The sequence below is a fragment of the Hevea brasiliensis genome, chromosome 1, assembly GCF_030052815.1.
Source record: "Hevea brasiliensis isolate MT/VB/25A 57/8 chromosome 1, ASM3005281v1, whole genome shotgun sequence".
NCBI lineage: Eukaryota > Viridiplantae > Streptophyta > Magnoliopsida > Malpighiales > Euphorbiaceae > Hevea > Hevea brasiliensis.
In genome coordinates, this window is record NC_079493.1 from 97,742,466 (window position 1) to 97,767,677 (window position 25,212).

Here is a 25,212-nt window from a genome sequence, read left to right on the forward strand (position 1 = left end):
AACAAACCCAGTTTGCAGGTTCACCAACAGAGGACCCACACTACCACCTCCAGTGTTTTCTTGCCTTATGTGATACATTCAAGATGAATGGAGTGTCTGATCAGGCAATAAGACTCAGAGCATTCCCATTCTCCCTTCGAGACAGGGCAAGGAAGTGGTTACTTTCTCAACCGGCTGAAACATTCACTACCTGGGAAAACCTCTCTTAAGCTTTTCTAGCAAGGTATTTCCCACCTGCAAATACTGCAAAGCTGAGACTTGAGCTCAACACCTTCAGACAAAAGGAGGGAGAATCACTCTATGACGCATGGGAAAGATATAAAGACCTACAGAGGGAATGTCCACACCATGGCATAGAAGATTGGCTATTGGTGCAAAATTTCTATAATGGATTACTACCCTCTATAAGGAGCACAGTGGATTCAGCTGCAGAGGGTGATCTAATGGAGAAAACAGTGCCACAAGCACTTGAACTCCTAGAAAGGGTTGCATACTATAACTATGAGTGGTCAAACGAAAGAGGAAATGCAAGAAGAACTGTAGGAGTCCTGGAAGTCGATGCCCTGAGCATGATAAATGCCCAGTTTGATCAGCTCACAAAGAAACTCGAAAGAATGTAAGCCAACGCAGTTGGTGTAAGTAGTCAACATAAAAGCAGCTACGAAGGAGGGTACATGAATTCAGAATACAGCAATTTTAACAAACCTATAGAACATATGAACTATGTGAATAATGGAGGAAACTTCAACCAGAGGCAGCCAAACAATCCGTATTCAAATACTTACAACCCTGGATGGAGAAACCACCCAAACTTCTTATGGTCCAGTCAGCAGAACCAGCCAATAAACAAGCAACAAGGGTACAAACCTCCAGCACCCCCTGGATTTCAGAACAGAGGTTAGAACCTTGCATAGCCATCACTACCTCTCCAACCTCAACAACCCCAGCCGAAAATGACCATGGAAACCATGATGGAAGGATTCCTAGCAGCTCAACAACAACAAACTGAATTGATTAAATAGTTGACTTCTAAAATGGACCAACTTGCTACCCATAACAAGATGCTAGAGAATCAAATTGCTCAGCAAGCAAGTTCTTCAAATAAGGCTGCTGGCAAACTTCCCAGTCAACCAGAAATGAACATAAGGGAGCATTGTAAGGCAGTTACACTGAGGAGTGGGAAAACTCTAGTACAACCAGAGGTAGAATCGACAGAGGAAACCATAGAAAAATCTAAAGACCAAGCAGAGAAAAAGGAGAAAGAAGCTAAGAAAGATCAAGAAGAGGAAGCAAGGAAGACAAAGAAATTACTAGAACCATACCAACCTCCCCTACCTTTTCCTTAGAGATTTCACAAAGCCAAATTGGACAAGCAGTTTGGGAAGTTTTTGGAAGTTTTACAGAAACTTTACATTAACATCCCCTTCACTGAAGCACTTTCTCAGATGCCATCTTATGCCAAATTTCTTAAGGAAATTCTGTCAAAGAAAAGGAAGCTAGAGGAATATGGAATAGTAGCTCTAACAGAGGAATGCAGTGCCATTCTGCAAAACAAACTGCCTCCAAAGTTGAAGGATCCAGGAAGCTTCTCCATACCCTGTATCATTGGTAACAAGAAAATAGACAAGGCCCTCTGTGATCTTGGAGCAAGCGTCAGCCTAATGCCTCTATCAATATGCAAAAAGCTGGAAATCGAGGAACTGAAACCCACAACAATCTCATTGCAATTGGCTGACCGATCTATTAAATATCCTATAGGGATACTTGAAAACATCCCTATCAAAGTGGGCAAATTCTTCATTCCAGTGGACTTTGTTGTCCTTGAGATGGAAGAAGATGTCCAAATTCCTATCATCTTGGGAAGACCATTCTTGGCAACCACCAGAGCCATCATAGACATAAAAAATGGACGATTAACCCTCAAGGTGGGAGAAGAAGAAGTGGAGTTCAACTTGTTCGACACAATGAAACACAAATTTGAACCTGATGAATGCTTCAAGGTTGACATAATTGACGAACAAGTTAAAGAGGAATTTCATAAGACACATCCTAAAGATCCTCTTGAAGCATGTATTGTGCGCAGCCACACAGTGGATGATGAAAATACTAAAATAGCAGCATGTGCACAACAGTTGGCAGCTCCTCCACCCCTAACTTTAGCTAAGGCTTCCGAGATGGAGGATTTGAAAGAGGAACAAACTGAAGGTAAGCTTCAGGAAAACGCCGAACAGGTAGAGCTTAAACCTCTCCAGTCTTCGTTAAGGTATACATTTCTGGACTCAAATTCTAAATATCCTGTTATAATAAATGCTAGCCTATCTAAGTTAAAAGAGGAAAAATTGTTAAAAGAACTTAGGATCCATAACAAAGCATTAGGGTATAAAATAGAAGACCTGAAGGGAATCAACCCTTTGATTTGCATGCATAGGATACCCATGGAAGAAAACAGTAAACCCACAATCGAACACCAAAGAAGACTTAACCCAAACATGAAAGAGGTAGTTAAGAAAGAAATTTAAAAACTTCTAGATGCAGGTATCATATACCCAATTTCTGATAGTAAATGGGTTAGTCCAGTACATTTAGTTCCTAAGAAAGGTGGGACAACTGTTATCCGTAATGCAAGCAATGAACTAATCCCTACTAGAATAGTCACTAGTTGGCGAATGTGCATAGATTATAGAAAATTGAATGGTGCCACCAGAAAAGACCATTTCCCCCTCCCCTTCATTGACCAAATGCTAGAAAATTAGCGAAACACTATTATTTCTGTTACCTAGATGGGTATTCGGGATTCTTTCAAATTCCCATTCACCCAGAAGACCAAGAAAAGACAGCATTCACTTGTCCCTATGGAACATTTGCATATAGAAGAATGCCTTTTGGTCTTTGTAATGCTCTTGCTACCTTTCAAAGATGCATGATGGCTATCTTTTCTGATTATATTGAAGATATTATGGTAGTTTTTATTGATGATTTTTCTGTCTATGGAACTACTTTTGATGATTGCCTAGCTAATTTATCTAAGGTGTTGCAAAGATGTGAAGAATCAAACCTAGTCCTAAATTAAGAAAAATGCCACTTTATGGTAAGGGAAGGTATAGTTCTGGAACATTTGATATCAGAAAGAGGAATTGAAGTAGATAAGGCGAAAATTGAGATCATTGAAAACATGCCACCACCAACGTCAGTCAAGTGAGTGCAAAGCTTTTTGGGACATGCAGGATTTTACAGAAGATTTATCAAGGACTTTTCCAAAATAGCTAAGCCACTTACTAGCTTGTTAAACTAAGATGTTCCCTTTGATTTTGATGAAAATTGCCTTGTCTCCTTTAACAGAATCAAAAAGGCCCTGATATCAGCACCAATAATGCAGCCACTGAATTGGGAGCTACCATTCGAGGTTATGTGCAATGCGAGCGATTTTGTAGTTGGAGCAGTGCTCGGGCAAAGAAAAGATAGAAAGCTCCATGCTATTTATTATGCTAGCAAGACACTCGATGATGCATAAATCAATTATGCTACCACAGAAAAGAAATTCCTGGCAGTGGTATTTGCAATGGACAAATTCAGATCTTACCTCATTGGGTCAAAAGTCATTGTATTCACAGACCATGCTACAATCTGGTACCTTATGAACAAAAAGGAAGCAAAACCAAGACTTATTCAATGGATTCTACTCCTGCAAGAATTTGACCTTGAAATAAAGGACAAAAAGGGATCTGAAAATGTAATAGCTAACCATCTTTCTAGACTAAAATTGGAGTACATGGAAGATTTCGAAGATTTGCCAATTGACGATTCATTTCCTGATAAGCAATTACTTGCATTCTCCAAAGCTCCATGGTACGCTGACTTTGTTAATTTTCTTGTATGCAGGGTACTACCTCCAAACATGACTTATCAGCAAAGAAAAAAAATTCTTACATGATGTGAGATATTACTTATGGGAAGAACCACTACTGTACAAGAGATGTAATGATGGGCTGATAAGAAGGTGCATACCAGAGGAAGATATGGAAAGTATCATTTATCATTGCCATTCATCATTATATGGAGGACATTCAGGCACTTTAAAGACCACAGCCAAGATTTTACAAGTAGGGTTTTACTGGCCACATTTATTTAAGGATGTAAGATCCTTTGTGCTAGCTTATGATCAATGCCACAGAATAGGTAACAGTTCAAAAAGGAATGAAATGTCGTTGCATGGTATACTTAAGATAGAATTGTTTGATGTATGGGGAATAGACTTCATGGGATCATTTCCCTCTTCCTATGGAAACAAGTATATCCTGGTTGGAGTTGATTATGTGTTAAAATGGGTAGAAGCTATTGCAACGCCAACCAATGATGCAAGAGTGGTCACCAAGTTCCTTAAGAAGAACATCTTCACAAGATTTGGCACTCCACGAGCGATAATAAGTGATGGAGGAAGCCACTTCTACAACCAACAATTCGAAACATTACTGAAAAGGTATGGAGTGACTCACAAGGTGGCCACACCTTATCATCCTCAAACCAGTGGTCAAGTAGAAATATCAAACAGGGAACTAAAGCAGATTCTGGAGAAAACTGTAAACAGATCCAGGAAGGACTGGTGCATGAAGCTAGATGATGCACTATGGGCATACCACACTGCATATAAAACCTCAATTGGCACAATACCCTTCCGATTGGTTTATGGAAAATCATGCCATCTCCCTGTTGAAATTGAGCATAAAGCCTACTGGGCAATTCAGGTACTAAACTTTGACCTCAAGGCTGCTAGTGAAAAAAGGCTCTTATAACTAAATGAGCTGGAAAAAATCCAACAAGATGCATACTAAAATGCCAAAATCTTTAAGGATAAAACCAAAAGTGTTAGTACTATGCCCTAGAGCATATCATTTAGTATGTATCTTGTACATATTTTTATTAATAAAAGGCATTTCCACTTTTCTGTTTACATAATATATTTATGTGTAATAGAAAAGGTCCATTGATATTTTGTTAGAAATATTATTCTTAAGTTGTTAAGAATATGAGTGACAATATTTCTAGCACAAAGTATCATAAATAGGTTCACAATCGAGGATACTTCATAATAAGGACATGACTTATCTAGAAAGATTGTATTCATGTTTGTTCCCAAGTTATTTATCTGAGATATAAATAAGATGGAATGGTGAGTCTCATGCCATATAACAAACATGATAGGCACTTATAAATGATAAGTAGGCCGAACTAGTGACACTTATGACAAGCACATGGAGTTTACTCTTGTCAATGTTTTGTCATAAATCATATCAGTGCATATAATCTTTAGACCTGAGATAGCACAGTTATCTTGTATATAGGTAGTTTGAGTTTGATACTGCTTTCATACTTGTACTATGTATGGGTATATGGGCATGTGTTGGCTCCTACTAGTTATATATGGAGGTAGGTGTTGATCAAGATGGAATCTGTTCCTCTAAGTAAATAGAGATAAAATCCTATGTTCATTTGATTGTTCTTGATGTTTCAAGTTCTGCCAGAGACAGATAGATTTATTCAGAAAAGAGTTTCTGATGAGAAAATCTTTTTAATCAAGAACTGGAATTAAAAGAGAACATAATATTCATAGCAAATGGAGTTTGACATAAACCATGACACCAGCTTGATTTGGGATTTTGTAACAGAGAGATTCTAGTGCATGGTAACATATGATTATAGGTTCATTTAAGGTAAACCTTATTACTAATTGGGTGGCCATGGCATGCTATGCTAGGTGTTAACCATGGTCTATGAGGTTCATAAAATGATTTAGAGAAATCATTTATGGTAAGAAAGAGTTCTGATGATATTAAGAGTTGATATCATGTCTCATTGCCAATTAGTGATGAGCCTAGTAAGTCACACACATACACAAGTTATCACCTATTTAAATATGATTTAATTAATTAATTAAAGAGTTTAATTGATTAATTAAATAGGTTTGGTTTGCAATTAAATTGCAAAGTCCCTAGCATGACTTGAAACCAAATCTAGATTATTGGATGTGTAGTATAAATTAAATTTATATTTAAAGTGTTTAAATATGAATTTAATTAATGAGAAATTAATTAATAGAGATTAATTAATTAATTTATATTTGATATAAATTAATTAGAAGAAGAAAAATAATTATTTTGGGTTAAGAACTCAAAATTAAGACACAGGGGCATTTTGGTCATTTCACAGTGTGACACGTGGCACCATGAGATGGTGACACATGGGATTACACATAAGCTTGCCAAATGTTTTTTAATCATGTAAGATGATTAAAATCAAGATTAAATATAGGTTTGACACTTGGCACAATGTGATTGGGAACATAGTGCTTGGAGGCCTTTGCCATCAGCCTACCGGGCACATAGTGCTTGGAGGCCTTGTCACCACCATTGCCCTCCACTTCAGCTTTGTTCCAGGACATCACAGACTGCGCTTTGTTACTGGAACATTGAGAATTGATCAGACTATTTGCAAATCCATGGGGATATGTAAGAAGGTGGGCAACAAATGCTACTTGATGGATGCCGAAGGAAACACCATCCCTCAGAGAGACGAGGCAAGGGAGGGACCCGGTGAGACTTCACAACCCCAAGAAGAAAGGCAAGAGCAGATGTTCGAAGAGTCCCCTGTCCGATTGCTTCCATACACACCACCACCGACAGACCCGGTCCTTGCATACCTGCAGCGCATGGAGACGACAATATACAGAAGAATGCGAGCTATCAAGGACAGCCTCCAGGAAGCACATAACAAGTTAGACATTCTAATGGACAAACTAAATGAGTAGGATGAGGAGGAAGAGGAGCAAGGATCACCATCATCATCATCAGAGGCCTTTTAGAGATAGGACTATAGGATATGATCTTCATTGTAATATCTTACATGCCCTAGTCCTAACTTAAAACCATAGGTCTCTTTTATTTGCTTTATGTTCAAAATTTTTCCATGCTTAATAAATATTATGCTTCCTTAAAATTTTTTTACACATCATCTAATCTTGCACATTATATTGACATCGAGGACAATGTCTGATTTGAGTTTTTTTTTTTTTTTTTTGGGGGGGGGGGGATACATTTGCACTTGCATATCATTACATGCAAATCATTGCATTGTTCAAATTCAGCTACGTTATTCTTGTGTATCAAATTCAGCTGCATGAAAATTTTTGGATTATAAATTGTGAAACTTAGCACTATAACTAAAAATTTTTGTAAGCTAATAATTGGACTCCACGGGATAGAGGAATGAACGTATCTAGATAGGTAAAAAGGCATTCTAACATGTTGTTTGTGAAGAAGCTAATCTCTTTTATGGAACTAGACTAGCTAAACCTCTCCATAACTATTAATTTATCACATTAAACTTATAAAATTAGGAGAACAAATTTTGAAACACAATCAAACTCAAAAATTGCTTCACTAACTCTAGAACATATCTCTTGGACCTATCGAGGCGAAATCCTAGCATATGCTTGATGAAGAGATGATTAAGGCATTCTTTGACATAACCTCACTAAGCCTTAGCCACCCCTAATTAAAATATATCCCTTGTAGCCAACTTGAAGCCTATATTTATCCCTTAGAATTTATTACTTACCCATATTATTTACCTAGCCCCTAACCTAAACCCCTACCATACCCTTTTGAGGAAGCAAAATGCATAAAGAAACTGAAGAGAGGATGTGGAACTCAAAAAAGAATGTGAGTGTGCAATTAAAAAAAAAAAAGGAAAAAGGAAGAGAAGTCCCAAGATAAGTGTCATGGAAGCATGCTTGACAGTATAAAAAGCCAAAAGCCCTTCCTTTCCACACAAAATATGGAGAAATAAATTCAGTATACTTAGATTTTATACATACATGCTATCCTCATATTTGCATTCCCTAAAATCCTTTCATTGGCACCCAAGTCATTACCCCCTTAGCCCCATCACAACCCTTTTAAAGACCTTATGATCTTTTGAAAAGCACATGCTACATTAGTGGAGATAGAAAATTGAGATATGCCTATGGAGTTAGAATTGAAACACTTCATCTCAATTGCTTACGAAAGAGGCAGAATTGGGGGAGTTAGTGTTTCTTAATTCTATCCTGATAAAACAGGTTATTTGTGGGTTATTAATGGTCTTGCATAGAGGAATAATTAGTCGAAACACCATAAAATGAGGTGAAGTTCCAAACATGCAGCTGTTAGAACCCTTATGCCTTGAAAGAGGGAAATTGGTATAAAGGTTGGAGGAGTTCAATTCTATGCTTATTAAATTGATGGTTGTATTCCTAAGTATCCCCTGAAATATGCTTTAAACCAGAGTTTTGTTTTGCTTGAGGACAAGCAAAAGTTTGAGTTTTGGGGTATTTGATATGCTTGAATTGTATAGATATTTTTAAGCACATTTGTATTCTAAATCATAGCATTTAGACAAGTATTTTTATGCATAGTAGTTGATTTCATTAGTTTTCATAAATTCTATTGCCAAGCCCTTAATTCCATGTTTTCTGCATTATTTCAGGTGTTTTGGTGAAGCCCCAAAGGATGGATATGCAAAGGAAAGCTTAGAGAGGTAAAAAGACAAAGAATTGCTGCTGATACAAAGTACACGGGTCATGTAAACCAAGCACCAGACCCGTGTAACTCCCTGCCAGAAGAAAGCTAAGAGAAATGATGAGAAACACAAGTACACGGGTCGTGTAAGTAGACCCGTGTAATCTGAAGGGACCCGTGTAAGTCTCTGCCAAGCGCAAGCTTGAAGAACCTTATGGGAACAATAGTACACGGCCCGTGTAGTTGGCACAGACCCGTGTAACCTTCTGTGCCAAAACAAGACCACACGATTCTCCTCCAGCAAGTTACACGGCCCTACTTTGCGGGACCCGTGTTGTGACACACGGGCTATGTACTATGCCATAGCCTATTTTTTGACTCGAATTCCCCTCCTGTTTTTTGGTTCGAACGAGACTCCTAAAGCTTTTCGGACTCTAAATGACCTAACCCTAGGGCAACCAATATAAATAGAAAAGAAAACACCAGGAAAGGGGGGGCCACTATCGTCAGGAATGCTGCTGAAGGTTGCTGTTGTCGTGCTCTACATCAGTACCAAAAAGAAGTCTTTCAGCTGAAGCTCCACAAGATCAAAGCTGAAACTCTCTTTGGTTCCTTCGTTTCATCTCCTTAAACAGAATTTTATTACATCCCTTTTTATTATTTTTTTACTTTTTTATCATGACATTTGCTGAACTCACCATGAGTGAGTAGTTTTCTTATTCTGAATTTGGGAGAGTAGCTCTTGTAATTATTATTATGGATGAACATTGAGTTTTATTTATTGGATTTGAGATTTATTTTTTGATTTAATTTCTTGTGATCTTAATGCATGCTATGTGTTGGTACCTACTTAGTTATGATTATAGATGTTAATTGAAGGACTGAAAGGTGAAGATTAACATTAGAAAATCGACATCGTAAACCTAGGAATTCTGATCTAGACATAGGCTGATACCTTTGTGGAACCTAAAAATTCGTCAAAAGTCTTAAAGGATTTTAATTGATTTGATCACCACGAAAGTAGGGTTCGAGTTAATTAGAATACACCCTAGATGCCTTGAGAGAGGATCTAGGATAGCTTAGGACTGATTTCCATCGAGGAAAACGATCCTCAATTCAGTAAATAAATGAGATAACACCCCTAGTATGATTCAAGTGTGAAATCTTAATTCTAGAATTGCTTCAAATAAATCATTTCATTTTAAATTTACCATTTTAGTGTTTAAAGTTAACAAACTTCATTCCCTAAGTATTCGATAGCCTAGATAGTCAAGATTTCTGTGTAGATTGGTACTTGCTAAACAAAATTCCTTAAGGGAACGATACTTTACTAATCACTTTATTACTTGTTAGCGATACATGCACTTGCAGTAATTGCAAAATAGCAAAACATACTACCACAGGGATAATCATTGACAGACAACATATATCTAAGATGATTGTTCTACTAGCTTTTTGCCTGCCTGATGGCCATAGTGCTAATTTTTATTATTACTGGCTTATGCCTGCCCGCTGGCCTTGTGCCTGATATGACCGTTGTATACTGGGTAGACGTACGGATGTCTAGCTAGTATACTCTCGTGTATCCAGTCTTTATAGTCTGTCATAGGTTACTTGGGCACAGTTATGAGAAATAAAAGTTTAAATTTAAACAAGTACATGAGAGAACCATTAATATGAAGTATATAAGACCGAATATGAATTACATGAATAGAAAGATCCCAATTAACTTAATTGCTTCCAAAGTTTTATAAATATGTAAAAGACAGTAAATCATATAATTGTATATTTCTTTATAATGATATACATAGGATAATTATTTCAATTATTTCGATATTTTTATTTCAATTTATGGAGGTACCTGTGGAGGTACTTACAAAAACACTTGCAAGGTGTGGGACCCTTAAACTGATTTAGCATAATCTTTCCATAACACAACCATGATACTAGGATAGTAATGCCATAAAGGTGAAGAAAAGGAGTCACCACTCGAGTAATAACCGGGACAAATTCATAAGAAGGGATGTGGGTGGTAACTTACCCCTTACAGAGGTCCACTACCCTTCTTTTATCATGAGCCCAATGGTCTAAGTTTAGGATAATGCGTACAAGAGAAGGAAGGTGTTAGGCACCCTCTCTGCCTGGACTTATCTTAGAATAAGGGCCACCCTTTACTATTGATTCCTAAAGTTTGTCTTATTGTTTCTTTTGTTAAATTTCTTATTCATACAGTTAATGCAAGTCTAAAGTTACACACACATTAAAACTAAACCATTCAAAAAAATAACATGTATGTACATGCGTGTAGAAAGTCCTATCATGTGATGTTTTTAAGTTAAAAGAATTACCTTCTTTAGCATCTTACCCTAACATGTGAATTAAACTAAGTTAATTTTATATAATATTTATTTACATGTTGGATTACATAGAGTTCTAAGTAAAGATCATTAAGGGCTTTTCAATCATACCATGCTCATAAAAAGTGTGTTCCTAAGCATGCCTTAGTTTCTAGGTTGTATACTTAGGCCTTTTATTACCATATTTTCTTATATGCATCTTTACTAAAACTCAATTACATAACAAAAATTCAATTCAATATTTTCAAAACAAACCAAAGAATTTAAATTTCACAAAAAATGATTAAAGTCTTATAACTAAAGAAAAAGGAAGGAGAATAAAAATTAAACCTTAAAATGGCCTTTTACAGCCCATAAAAAAATGGTCCTACAATTATTACAAGGTCTTAGGTCCAATAACCTCATGCAAGAGGCCTTAGAATCTCCAAAGTGGGTCTTGATCCATTATTTGTATAGACAGCATCCTCCATGACCTTTTACTTGCTCTATGTGTGGGCCTTGTATTTTTTATGGACTTAGGCTCATTTTATTTATTTAAAAAATTTTAAAATAATTAAAATAATTAACTAATTAATTAGGATAATTAAAAAATAAAAATAAGATAAAATTAAAGAATAGAATTTAAATCAAACTAAAATACATAATACAATTTAAAATAAGACTCCTAAATGAGGAGAAATTTGGCCCAGGGTGTAACCCTAGACATCTTGCTCCATTTAGCTATTATTGCACCGAAATAAAAGTCATTAAACACATGCAAAATAAAAAAAATAAAAATTAGAATCAGATTTAAACAAGTAAAATAAAATTAAACATAAAATTAACATAAAAAAACAATAATTCACTATACTAGGTAGCAAATTTGCAACAATAATTAAAAATAGCAAAAACACCTAGAAAAATTATGACATTTTATGATAATATGCCTAACATATCATACTAAAATTCAAAAAAAAAAAAAACATTCAAAAGCATGCAAAATCATGTATGCAATAAGAAATGAAATTGGCATATGCGATTTTATTACCCAATCTGACCTATGGACACCAAATTGCACTTTCATACCAAACAAGAAGAGCAATAGAAAATCTAAAAATATGGCAAGAAATCTGACATCCTAACATGCAATTTAAGCTTAATAATTACTCAAAAAGACCAAATATAGACTAAGTTACGATCTTTTCAAAATCGAGTTTGTGCAATATTATGCCCACTTAGGTATAAATATTAAAAAATCATAACTCATTCTAGAAAAATCATTTTTAGGTGATTCAAAAAGCAAATCATATGTAAACAACATAATAATTCATTAAAAATTAATATCAGAGGCAAAATAGGTCATTTTTAAAAGGTAAAAAATAGAACAAAAGCAACAAAGTCCTAAGCATGCATGTGGAGTGATTTCAATGCCCAGTCAGATTTACCTCATTTTGGTGTTTTAATTTTTTGATCAGAGGCCTTTTAGAACACCCAAAGACACCTTGGAATAATGGAAATTAGTTCTAGAGCAATGGAGATGCAATTGGAGGTTAAAAGGTGTCCTAAAGTGAACCTAATAAACTAATTAGCTAGGGCTAATTTGTAGTGAAAGTTGGCAGCCAAATGGTGGCTTGAATGGGACTTTAGGGCATGTTCTCATTAATTCAAAATCTCCCCAAAGTGGTCAGTAGATTCAAAGTTTATTTAATATCTCTTAGGATGGGTATTTGTAGGAAAACCTAGGGCTAGTGTGATAAGATTAGGTTGATTATTTTTAATTTGAAAATTAAATTGCTCTCACCTTATCCTTATATCTAGATTTAAATTAGGCTTAGATAATGGCTGACCAAATTTATTTTATTTATCTTTCTAATTAAATTTTAATTAATTTTGAAGATAAAAAAGTCTAATTTAATTAAAGCCCATTTTCTATTTTAATTATCCTATTTGAATTAAGCTTGGAGGTGAGGCCTAGTGTGCTTGTTTCAAGCCTAGTCCATTGCTTCTTTGGCCCTTTGGGAACCTTTGAGACTTTGGTCTATGGCTTGATCAAATGGCTCAGGCTTCAAATCTTGGTCCAAGTCAATTTTTCCCCTTTAAGCACTTTAACTCTATTTTCCACTCTATTAATTTTTAAATAAATTTCAACCATTCTAAGTGTCCTTGAAGTAACCTAGAATACCTCTGAATCCTTTAATTTATCATCATGGGGCTCCTCACCACCTCTATACAACATGCATTTAAAGGGGTAAAAAAAAAATAGGTGTCCACACAGGTTCAATAAAAGTACTTGAAGGTACATTAGAACTTATTGGAAGGAAGTGAGTTACTTGAGGCAAACTTTATATTTAAAACAGAAGTCCAAAGGCCATCTATACACCAACAAAGTCCAAAGGCAATTTCTTCAATATTAAGATAAGTTTTAAGCCTACAACTCCCTAAATCTTAAAAGTACCAAGTGAAATGGGAAGTGCCTGCAATTTTTTCAAAATCAAAGCAAATTCACAAGAACCACACAAAAACCAATGATTAAAAAATCAATTGATCACCAAATGGACTATTAATAATGCAAAATAGTATATGAATGTCAAAGATCAATATCGGATGAATCCAAATCACGTGAAGATAGCTGAAGAAAACACTACAAGTGGAGCCTTCGGGTATTCAGATTGGCAGCAAGGAGCACCAGTGGCATGGGAGCAATATTGGTGAATAGTGACATGGGAGGAGCACTGGTGGTGGGTCACCAAGTGTGGCGCACAGTGTTGCATTGGTGGGCACATGATGGAGGAGAGTTAAAGGGAAAAAAAGGGGGTGGGGGGGGGGGGGGGGGCGGGGGGCACGAAGAAAGGGAAAAAAAAAGAAAAAGCTAGGTGGTTTTAATAGTTATGGAGGTTTGATAGTGATGGGTAGAAAGTGAGATGAGGAAGAAGATGAAAAAGTGAAGGAGAAAAAGATGAAGGATGATAGAGAAAGGTAAAAGATAAAATTAAATACAAAAAGTTGATTGGATAAGATAAACCTATTTAATTGGGTAAGGAATCTTATCTCCTTAAAATTTAGATTGGTATAAAAGAGGTGGTTATATTTTAAAATTTAAATTCTTATAAATGAGACAAGTGATTTAAATTAATTTTTTTAAAGGAGAGCAGATGGTACAGGTGCTGAAAGTTTAGATGAAAATTAAAATCCACATTAGAATGGCTTAATCGGGCAATCCATGTGCGTAGGGTAATTGTTTGTACTGAAATAATTAATTTTATTTATTAATTATTTTTAAGCCTAAGATTAATTAAATTAGTTTTTGTAAAATTAATTTAATTATTTTATTTATTTATTTAACTAAAGGCCTGGAGATAACTTAATGGATACATATTGGGGGTTAAGGAGATAAATACTAAAGGAAGTTAGTAGATATAGGTGATTAGCTAAAAAAGAACTGTTGTGGAAAGTTATAAGAAGTCAAGAGAGATGACAAATAATGGACAATTAACTTCCACAATTTGTAGAAAAGTGAAAGTGGATCTTATAGAATCTTCAAAGTACTTACCAGGAGATCTATAAGTATTAGATGAGTAGCAATATGGAAAGCCCAACAACTCAACCAAACAACAAAATCAAACTTTAGTAGTCAATTTATCCTTTGTTTTATCAATCTTTAATTTTCTAACTATTGCATTTACTTTTCAAAGCCTTGTGTTTAATTTTCAACAACCATTATACTTACTTTTCAATCAATCAATCAAAGCTTTCTTTCAATTTTTGACACACTTTTGCCATCAATGTCCTGTGAGATTAACGAAGCTACATACAATAGGGCTGTGCATGGTTCTTAGCGGAATCAAATCGAATAGAAGAGCCGTACTGAACCAACAGGAACCATACCGAATCGAATTTATTTTCATACTTTGGTTTGGTTGTGGTTCTTCACCAAGAATCGAACCGGAATTGTATTGAAACTAAACTGAAACCGAATCAAGAACCGAATTTATACATATATTTTTCTGTATTTTTTTAGATGTATAATATACTTTCAATATAATTATATGTATTTATATATGTATATATAATTATAAACTAAATACAACCTAATATTATATTTCATTTTTCTATATTTTCTTAATATTTTACTTATAAATATATTAAATTACTTTATAATTCTTAATATATATATATATATATATATATATATTAATTCTTAATTATTTTTGTATCTTATAGTTAAATGTTATATAATTAATAAATAGTTAAAAAGTATATTATATAATATACTTATACTATTATATTATAAAATATATTTAATCCTAAATTATATATGCACCTTATAGTTGAAGATTGTATAATTTAGGTATAGCTAAAAGATATATTATATAATATATTATGTATTAATAACTCAATTTAAAACTTAAATGCTAATTCAAGTATAACTTTTTAAGGAAATAATTACATAAAATTGTTTTAAGGGCCGAGAACCAAATTGGAACCGAATAACCAAGAACCGTACCGAATCGAAATTGAAACAATGAAGAACTGAACTGGAATCGTACCGAAATTTTAGTTCGATTCTAGTTCCTAGGCAAACTCTGAACTAAATTGAAACTAAATAGCCGTAGGGTACAACATAGTCAATTCCCATAATCATTTGATTCTAGAAGTCAAAAGTGCAATTAAGGTGATATACTCAATATTTGACACAATTAAATTCCTAAGCTATTAGCTAGCCAAATTATTTTCTAAAGGAAACAATTTTATAAGTGTTATTCTTGTTTAATTGATTCTATGGATTAAAACTTAAATATAGAATTCCCTTTTGAGTTAGAGCCAAATAGTATTCTCTTTTTCCTAATGTAACTTATTGAATTTGTTTAATGATAATATATGAAGTTTGGGATGGAAGGTAGAGTAAAGTTCATGTCAGGAATAATATAGAATATGTTTGAAAGTGAAGAGTTGTGTTGTGAATAATGAGACAAAGTAGATGGGTGTGACAAGTTATTCCCTAAGTTTTGATTCCATCATGTAATACCCACCATTTTTTTATGTCGAAATATCTATCCTTGATGGAATATTTGGATGAAAAGTAAAAACTTCACTGATAAGGGAGTGGCGGTGAGATGTGAAAAATGTGTTTATGTATTTGTGATATGTTTAAAATGTATTTAAGAATAAAAAATGTTTTAAAAGTTTTATTTCCAAAAGTTTTTAAGTAAGTGTTTCTAGCAGAAGGAGTTTCGACAGCCACATTATGGATTTTCGACAGCCGAAGCCTTTTTTCTGCTCAAAAGCTCTTTTGGACAGAATGGACTTGGCAGCCAAAAGCTGAACTTCTAGCAGCCAAAACTCTCTCAACAGAGAGGGTATAAAAAAGGGGCCAAAGCTTCTTTTGCTATCAAAAACACTTAAGGTTTTCTTCTTTCCTCTCTCTCTCAACTTCAGGGCATACAAGGATCTCTTTGAAGAGATTTTCTTGAATTTTTTTAAGGTGGATTCTTTCATTTAGAAGTGTTGAAAAGAATATTTAAGCTTTAAAGTTATGGTTCACACACCTCCACGCTCCAAGAAAAGAGGTAATCTTCTTTTCTTCTTGATCTAATAGGTAGATCTAAGAAAGTTAAAGAGGGATTGCATTTCTCTAACTTCAATTTTATGAAAAGTTATTTCTAAATTGAGTTTTGATAAATTTATGCATGCTAGGGTTAGGGTTTTGTGATCTTATATTGAAGTTGCATGTTTTATGGTTAGAATAGTTATGTTTAAGTCTTATGGGCCTTAAAGGCTAATTTCCCATGATGGATTTGAAGAAATCCATGTATATGTTATGTTAGGTTTGGGGGAAACTAGGATTAGAGTTTTTGATCAATGTATGTGGCTATTAAGTATGTTTTCGAGTTGTTTTAGCCCTAGAGATTTGTATTTATGATTAGATTATGTTTTGGAACTTTGGGATGAGTTTTGAGGTTTTTGGGAGAAGGAATCTACAGGTTTTTTACTGAGAAATTCTAGAAATTCCCATGTTCGGCTATCGAAAACAAAAGGTTTGGCAGCCAAAGGATGCAGTTTCTTAGAAAGTATGGAAAATTTGCAGGTTCAGTAGCCGAAGTCTAAGACTTCAGTAGCCGAAGTCTAAGACTTCAGTAGCCGAAGTTAGCACTAGACAAAAGTACCATCTGAAGTTTAAGACTTCAGTAGCCGAAGTGGGTTATGCCTGACTTTTTCTCCTTTCTTTTCTAAAGTTCCAAAACATGATTTCATAGTTTCTAAGGGCCTAAAATAAGATGTTTATGATATGTATAGCGTTTTAGAACCTTGTATAATATTATAGGATCCAATTTTATAGGATCAAGCTTGAGGGACTCAAAAGGTTAAGGATCCAATGATAGCTACCATTCGAGTAAGGTGATTGATATGCTTTAAGAGGTGAGTAACTCTAACCTTAATAAAATGGAAACTATTTATAGGTAATTAATGATCATCCTCATGTATCATATCATATCATATTTATTTAAGATGTATGCATTTAGAACACAAATATGTTGCATAATTGCATAATTTGTTATTAATGCACTGATGGTTGTTGGATGACCTACTGACTCCCCCTATGTTTATGACTATTTTATGCCATGTATGTAATGGATCCATAAGTAAATTTCATGGGGAGATCTTTATAATGCCCTTTAGGGGAGATCTGCAAGTTGCCTCAGGGTGGATGACACAAGATATGTTTTAAGTGAAAGTTTAGGGAGTTACTGGTGACAAGTCCACCTATGTGAAGTGTTTGTGATGTAAAAACCCATGTGAATGATGCATTACATATGTGTGAATGAATGATATAATTAATGTTGGTTAGTTTACTCGCTGAGTTTGTGTAAGCTTACCCCATTTCCTTAACCCCAGATGCGGGTTTGTAGAACTGAAGAGTTCTTTGAAGAGAGAGCATCAGGTGTAGCTTTAGCCTTTTCTTTTATGTATGATATATGGGTAGATGGACATGTAAATTGTGAATGGATAGTATTGTGTTGGCAATTTAAGAAATTTGGAGTTAGTATTTTTAAGTATGATGATGTGTAAGTTATGTTAACCCTTCTTGAGAGTATGTATATTGAACCATTACACTTTAGAACTTATGTATGTTGAGGTTCAAATTATGAACTATTTTTATGTTAAAGATGTTATGTGTGGATGAAAAGATTAAAGTGTAATGGTTTGGGATATGCTTAAATGGTGAGGTACAGGAATGTGTATATTTTTTACAGGCTTTAAGCTTGCTACGAGTTCTGATAGCCTAAAGCTGACTCAATCCCTAGTGCCTATAATGAGATCTTGTTTAGAACATTACAAAGTTGGTATCGGAGCTCTAGCTTAGATGAGTAGACCTAGTTGCTAGTAAAAGTATAGAAAAGAGGTGAAAGGAAGTATGTCGACCAGCATAGTTAGGAAAATACATGTCCAATAGGATTGAGTCCTTATATGTTATGTGATGAATTTTATGTGCATGTTAGGTTTCATGTTATGCCCAATTATGAGCTGTATTTTCATGTGAATGCGCATGAACCTTTTATGTGCCCAACATTTCTCATTTGCTTTCGAAAATGCGAGGTTCAAGACAGTCCACTAGATTGACTGGCACTCCACCTGAGAATAAGGGTATTGGAGCACTACCCACCAATCCTGTTGTCAAGGAGAGAGCAAGTAAAAGTGAAAGGGGACAATCTTTAAGAGGTCCTAGAAGGTCCTTTGAAGTCAGCAGGGAGACTGCACAGGCACCTAGAATGTTTGTAGATGCACGAAGGAGCTCTCATGGCTTCTCCTAATAGCATAAGAATTCTGAGCCTTTTAGTGTAGGAAGGATGGGAGAAGACAGTTATGAGGAAGGAAGAGGTGAGTTAGAGTTTGTATCTCCTCTACAGCTAGAATCAGAGTATGGGTTTGGGTATCAATATCCTTAAGTGGAAAGTTTTGCAAATCCTAGGTTTATAGGCTATCCCCAATATCCTTCTTTTATGCCCTGCCCACCTTACTTCCCACCGTATAACCCATATCCCATATACCCTCCACAATAGTACTCCCAAAGTTATTCAACCACCATGGGAACTCAAAATCCCATGGACAGAGTTATAAGAGAGCAAGTATAACCACCACCACCTTGTAGTTCCTATAGTTCCTAAATAAGAGACCGAGACAAGTAATCGAGGTAAAACAAATATGATAGACTACTTCAAGCTGGATACTCCAAAGTACAAGGAAGGAGATGGTCCTTTCGAGTATATTAAAACAATTAAAATGATAGCCGACGAATTGGATGCCAGTGATAGTAGGGCCATTCAGATGGTTGACTTAACCTTAAAATGTAAGAAGGCAAAAAAGTAATACAAGTCCTATATTGTTGACAGGGTTGACAGTATGACCTGGTATCAGTTTATGACAGAGTTTACTAATTAGACTTTCCCATAAAGCTCTAGGGAACTGAAGGTGGTGAAGTTTGAGCAGTTGAGGTAGACTACTGATGTGAGTGTTGACAAGTATACAGATAAGTTTATTAATCTTTTGCAATATGTGGGGCAGGATTATGATATGGATAAGAAGAAGGTGAAGAGGTACACTTAGAGATTACACGCTAGATACTTGTCATTAATTTTAGCTGCAGAAACCCACAACTTCAATCCATAGTAGATGCTGCAAAAAAGATAGAAGCTGGGGCTATCGTTGAAGGGAGTCTAAAATTTAAAGGTACAAAAGCCAAGCAATTAGCAATTCCTAAGTCTACGGATGCAGGAAGGTTTGATCATTTAACCAAGACTATTTTCTCATTCGAAAATAAAAAAGATAAAGGAGGGAAGTTTAGCAAGAAGCAAAAGAAGAATAAGTTCTAGAACAGAATCAAGTCAATCCTTGGGATGGGAGGCAGATTTAGTTTGGGCTTGGATACCTCTAATTGTGTTAGATATGGGAAGCCTGATCGAGAAGTTTATAGGTTTGGAACCTCGCAATGTGATAGGTGTGGTCAGGAAGGGCATATGTCGAAGGAATGTCCTAACATGGAAAGGGTGGCTTCACAGTAATAGACTGGGTTAGGCAGTGTGGCTTAATTGGTAGTGAGACAGACTTCTGTGAATCCCTCATTAAGAAAAAGATAGGGTAGAGGATGAGGTTCTTCTTCCTCTATGGCAGGCTCACAAGGGAAAGGTTCAATGGCTCTAGCACGGATCTTTACCGTGACACAACAGAAAGCCAAAACCTCCAACATAGTGGTGTCAGGTAACCATTGTATTGGAAGTTTCAACATGCATGTTTTGATTGATCCTGGTGCATCCCATTCTTTTATTAAACCTAAAGAAGTTTTAAAGTTGGGTTCAGTAGTTTTAAGTCTGTAATGTTCGTTACTTGTTAGTGGGCCCAAGTATGATCCTTTGGTGACAAAGATGATCTGTTATGTATGTCCAGTGATGGTGGAGGATAAATGTTTTCCAGCTGACTAGTAGTCTTAAAATTGATGGATTTTGATGTCATTCTAGGAATGGATTGGCTCTCAGCTAATTATACCACCTTAGACCGTGGAAATAAGGTAATAAGGTTCAAAGGATAGGATGGGTTGGAAGTAGTTTTTCAGGGAGATCAGACATCAGTAGTGAAGGGGACGATTTCCACGATGCATGCTAGTAAAATGCTTCGAAAAGGATGTAGAGGGTTTTTAGCCCATGCTAGAGAGGTTGTAAAGAACAGAAGTAGAGTGGAATCAGATCTTATGGCAAGAGAGTTTCCATATATGTTTGTTGAGGAACTACCAAGTCTACCATCTGAGAGTGAGATAAATTTTGAAATTGATCTAGTGCCTGGTACTTAGCCCATATCTATTCCTCCTTACAGGATAGCTCCTGTAAATTTGAAAAAGTTGAAAGAATAGCTATAGGAATTAGTGGATAAGAGATTCACTTGACTGAGTACCTCCCCTTAGAGTACTCCAGTACTGTTTGTAAAGAAGAAAGATGAATCTTTGAAGTTGTGCATTGAATATAAGTAGTTAAACAAGGTAACTATGAAGAATGAGTACCCTCTGCCCCGTATTGATGATTTGTTTGATTAGCTGGCTGGAGCTAGTTGTTTTTCAAAGATATATTTGAGGTCCATATATCACCAATTAAGGATTAAGGAGTTAGATATTCCAAAAACTGCATTTCAGACCAAATACGGGCACTATGAGTTTCTTATAATGCCATTAGGGCTCACAAATGCCTAGCTACATTTATGGATCTCATGAATAGGGTATTCAGATAATATCTGGATTACTTTGTAATCATCTTTATTGATTATATCTTGGTGTTTTTCAGAAATTCAGAAAAGTATGCACAGCACCTAAGAATAGTTCTTTAGATGTTAAGGGAGCACCAATTATATGCCAAGTTCTCTAAGTGTGAGTTTTGGCTAAAGAGTGTATCCTTCTTGGGACATACAGTGTCAGAGAATGGAATCAAAGTGGATCCTAAGAAGGTAGAAGCAGTGGCAGATTGGCCAAAGCTAACCATAGTGATGGAGATCAAGAGTTTCCTAGGTTTGGCTGGTTGTTATAAGAGATTTGTACCTAATTTCTGTAAGATAGCTACTCTAATGACTAGGTGAACTCAGAAGAATAAGAAGTTTGTATGGAGTGATGAATGTAGGGAGAGCTTTCAGAAACTTAAGGAGTGTCTGATTTCAGCACCAGTACTAGCTCTGCCTGCAGGCAATGAAGATTTCATTGTCTACTATGATACCTCCAGAGTGGGATTGGGATGTGTTCTCATGCAGAAGGGAAGAGTAATAGCTTATGCTTAAGATAGTTAAAGAAGCATGAAGCTAATTATCTCACTCATGACTTAGAGATGGCGGCTATAGTCTTTACCTTAAAGATGTGGAAACATTATCTTTATGGAATAAAATGCGAGATTTTCATAGATCACAAGAGTCTAGTATATTTTCAAGTAGAAAACGCTAAATCTAAGATAGAGAAGATGGGTAAAATTACTCAGTGATTATGACTGTACAATCCAGCACCATTCAAGAAAGGTAAATGTTGTTGCATATGCCATCAGCTGGAAATCATTTAGCAGTTTGGCACATATATCCATACAAAGATGACCCATCTTAAAAGAGTTACTCTAGCTAATTAGGGAAGGGTTAAAACTAGAGTTATCAACTAAGGGTACTTGGATAGCTTAAATGAGGGTGACACTAATGTACCTAAGGAAAATAGCAGAAAAACATCATGAAGACCTTGAGTTGGTAAAAATAGCAGAAGCAATATAAAAAGATAAGAATAATGAGTTCTATTTCAATGGAAAAAGAGTATTAAGGTATGGAAACATGTTGTGTGTACCAAATGACATCCAACTCAAGGGAGACATTATGAAGTAAGCTCATAATGCAAAGTATAGTGTGCGCCCTAGAGTACTAAAATGTATTAGGACTTGAAAAAGGTGTATTGGTGGCCTTCCATGAAGAAGGAGATTGCACAGTTTGTGACTGCTTTTAAGGTCTATCAGAAAGTGAATCTGAAGCATCAAAAGTCAGCAAGAATGCTCAACCCACTACCCATTCCAGAGTGGAAATGGGAAAATGTGGCTATGGATTTTATTGTGGGGTTACCAATAGCCTCCAACAGACATGACTCAATATGGGTAAATGGATAGGTTGACTAAGACTACTCACTTCATTCCTATTAGAGCTAACTATTGTATAAATAAGTTGGCTCAGGTGTACGTGGTAAAGATATTAAGGTTATATGAAGCTTCAATAACAATAGTTTCAATAAGGGACCACAGATCACATCAAGGTTTTGGCATTGTTTTCAAAATGAGTTAGGCATCAGGTTAGACTTCAGCACGGCTTTTCACCCTCAGACAGGTGGACAGCCAGAAAGAACCATATAGACCTTGGAGGATATCCTAAGAATGTGTGTACTTAACTTTAGTGGATCATGGAAGAAGTACCTTCCCCTAGTAGAGTTTACATATAACAACAACTATCATTCTGCCATATGAAGCTCTGTATGGGAGGAAATATAGGTCTCTTATATGTTGGAAAGAGTTAGTAAAAAAGCCTTAGAGGAACAGAGTCAGTGGAAGTCACCAATCAAGCCATGCCCTTAATCAGGGCAAGTTTAAAGACAATAGTTAATAAACAGAAGAGTTATGTAGATCTCCATAGGATAGAAGTGCTTTTTCAGGAAGGGGACATGGTCCTTCTGAAGGTATCTCTAATGAAGGGTGTCATCCGATTTGGAAAGAGAGGTAAACTAGCTCTAAGGTACATTAGACTGTATGAGATACTACAAAGGGTTGAAAATGTATCTTATAAGTTAACTTTGCCAGAAAAAATGGAGAGAATTCATTTGGAGTTCCATGTTTCTATGTTGAGAAAAATTTGTATTAGATCCAAATAAGATTATCAGTGAACCAGACTTGGAAATTTTGAAAGATATTTCTTATGTTGAACAGCCTGTTTGAATTGTAGACACTTAAGTAAGGAAGTTGAGGAATAAGGAGATAACTATGATCAAGGTGTTATGGAACTGTCACAACATGGAAGAGTGCACATGGGAAACATGTGTTTCCATGATACAATGATATCCCCACCTTTTTTAGGTATGTTATGTTTGTTATGTTTGCTTTTTATGTGTTTGTTTTAATATTCAAGGACGAATATTCTTAAGGAGGGAGAATGTAATACCCGCCATTTTTCAATGTCAAAATATTTGTGCTTGATAGAATATTTTGATAAAAAGTAAAAAGTTCACTGATAAGGGAGTGGGGGTGAGATGTGAAAAATGTGTTTATGTATGTGTAATGTGTTCAAAATATGTTTAAGAATGAAAAATGTTTTAAAGGTTTTATTTCCAAAAAGTTTTTAAGTAAGTATTTCTAGCAGAAGGAGTTTTGGCAGCAAAAGCCCCTTTTTTCTACTAAAAAACTCTTTTGGACAGAATAGACTCCAATAGCTAAAAGTTGAACTTTTGATAGCCGAAAGTCCCTCCACAGAGGATATAAAAAGGGGCTAAAGCTTATTTTGCTGCTAAAAGCACTTAGGGTTTTCTTACTTCCTCTCTCTCTCAACTCTAGGGCATACAAGGAGCTCTTTGAAGAGATTTCCTAGAGTTTTTTAAAGATCTAGAGGTGGATTCTTCTGGAAGAGAATATTCAAGCTTTAAAATTGTGGTTCACTAACCTCTAAGTTTTAAGAAAAGAGGTAATCTTCTTTTCTTCTTGATTTAATGGGTAGATCTAAGAAAGTTAATGAGGGATTAGATTTCTCTAACTTCAATTTTGTGAAAAGTTGTTTTTATATTGAGTTTTGGGAAATTTATGCATGTTAGGGCTAGGATTTTGTGATCTTATATTGAAGTTCCATGTTTTATGGTTAGAATTGTTATGTTTAAGTGTTATGGGCCTTAAATGGCTAATTTCACATGATGGATTTGAAGAAATCCATGTGTATGATATGTTAGGTTAGGTTTAGGGGAAACCTAGGATTTGAGATTTGATTAATGGAAGTGGGTATTAAGTATGTTTTCAAGTTGTTTTAAATCCTAGAAATGTGTATTTGTGATTAGATTATGCTTTAGAACTTTGGGATGAGTTTTAAGGTTTTTGGAAAAAGGAATATATAGGTTTTCGATAGGGAATTTTGGAAATTCCAAGGTTCGATGATCGAAAACCAAAGGTTTAGCAGTCGAAGCATGCAGTTTCTCAAAAATCCTGAAAAATTTCTAGGTTCGATAATCGAAGTCCAAGACTTCGATAGTCGAAGTTAGCACTGGATAAAAGTGTCGTCCAAAGCCTAATACTTCAATAGTCAAAGTTCAAGACTTTAGCAGCCGAAGTGGGTTCTGCCTGACTTTTTCTCCCTTCTTTTCAAAAGTTTCAAAACATGATTTCATGGTTTCTAAGGGCCTAGAATAAGATATTTATAGAGTTTTAGAACCTTGTATAAAACTTTAGAATTAGATTTTATAGGAGGGACTCGGAAGGTTAAGGATCCGAGGATAGCTACCGTTCGAGTAAGGTGGTTGATAGGCTTTAAGAGTTGAGTAACTTTAACCTTAATAAAATGAAAACTATTTATAGGTAATTAATTATCATCCTCATGCATCATATCATATTTATTTAGGATGGATACATCTAGAACATGAAGATGTTGCATAATTGCATAATTTATTGTTGGTGCACTGATGGATGTTGGATGACCCACTGACTCCCCCTATGTTTATGGCTATGTTACGTTATGTGTATTATGGATCCATAAGTAAATTCCATGAGGAGATCTTTATGATGCCTTAGGAGAGATCTGTAAAT

At 35.3% G+C, this 25,212-nt stretch overlaps 1 non-coding gene across 1 annotated transcript; it reads right to left on the reverse strand.

The window, feature by feature from the left end:
* Window positions 1-248: 248 nt before the first annotated feature.
* Window positions 249-355, reverse strand: LOC131169676 (small nucleolar RNA R71). Its single transcript, XR_009140573.1, has one exon. It is a non-coding gene; the product is annotated as a small nucleolar RNA R71 (small nucleolar RNA).
* Window positions 356-25,212: the final 24,857 nt, after the last annotated feature.